General features: G+C 50.1%; 1 protein-coding gene across 1 annotated transcript in view; it reads right to left on the bottom strand.

Annotated features, from left to right (window-relative positions):
• The window catches only part of creb1b (cAMP responsive element binding protein 1b), a 6,519-nt gene extending 5,541 nt beyond the window's left edge, over positions 1–978 (bottom strand). The window contains exon 1 of the mRNA XM_008432744.2: positions 808–978. The gene's annotated coding sequence lies outside the window, so the exon portion shown is untranslated. The remainder of the gene's footprint in view (positions 1–807) is intronic.
• Positions 979–1,123: the final 145 nt, after the last annotated feature.

Below are 1,123 nucleotides of genomic sequence, written 5' to 3'. Positions count from 1 at the left end.
GTAGGTGTGCTGAGGCCGCTGCTGATCTGGAACGTGTTGTTCCCTGTTCTCGGTGATCTCACACTGTGCGTAGCGTCTCTCCGCCGCATGATTGGCTTTACACATTTCTCCCTCTGCTTTTCAAAAATCACTTGGACGCTCTGCGAGTGACARCCCAGCCACATGGCCGGGCAACGCCCCCCACCCAAGGCGAAAGGTTTACGTCCCAGGAGATGTTTTTTTTTTTTATTCCCCCGAAACATACAATGAAAGCGCTGTGCGACAGAGAAAATGATTAAGCGCTAAAAAGAAAAAAAATATATATCTTCATGTTTTCAGAGTCAGCCAAACAGGAGGGCTCTAACGGAGAAAACTTCACGGATGGAAAGAGAATAATAATAACAGAGCTGTTTGAAGACGGGGCGTGGTGAAAACGTTTTAGAGGGCAATAAAATAAACGGTTAAAAGTTGGAGGGAACAAACTGAGTATATCGAGTGAATTTCATTGCACCTTTTTAGAAAACGGCGCAAAAATTTGCGCATGTAGCAGCGTTTACACTGTAGCAGCCTTTGGCAGTTGAGCGCGATAATAACGCATTAACAGTTTATAATGTGTTAACAAACAAAGTGGCCGCCTTGCTTCACTGTCAAAGCGGCTCGGGTCCTCAGATTCTCCCAAACAGCCGCAGCCTCCCCTCCCTCCATCCTGCTACAAACACACCGCGGCGCCATGATCTCTTTGTTTCCTTCGGACCGAACCCGACCAAACCGACACTTTCAGCGGCCACCTCCCGTCCCTCTGAACCCCGGACGTCCCTTCCTCCTTACCGATACAGACACCCTTTCGTCACTCCCGGGTCTCYGGAGCTCCACTTTTATTCTGGCCGACACGTAAGAGCCCGCGTCAGGCTACACCTCCGCCGCGTCACCGGGAACAACAACACGGAGATTGGAGAAGGACGAGAAAGCAGATGGCGACGCTGACCGGAAACCAACGAAGCATCGACGAAGAAGCCCGGGAAATCCCGAGGACATCCGGATCATGACGACACTCGCCGCCCGGATGGCGCTTCAGGAATATTTTTGATTTTAGTTTAACATTGAGTAAACACACACACACACACACACACACACACACACACAC

This window comes from Poecilia reticulata, linkage group LG2 (genome assembly GCF_000633615.1).
Source record: "Poecilia reticulata strain Guanapo linkage group LG2, Guppy_female_1.0+MT, whole genome shotgun sequence".
NCBI classification, from domain to species: domain Eukaryota; kingdom Metazoa; phylum Chordata; class Actinopteri; order Cyprinodontiformes; family Poeciliidae; genus Poecilia; species Poecilia reticulata.
Note: the sequence above shows the minus strand (reverse complement) of the source record. Positions and strands in the feature narration are given on the sequence as shown.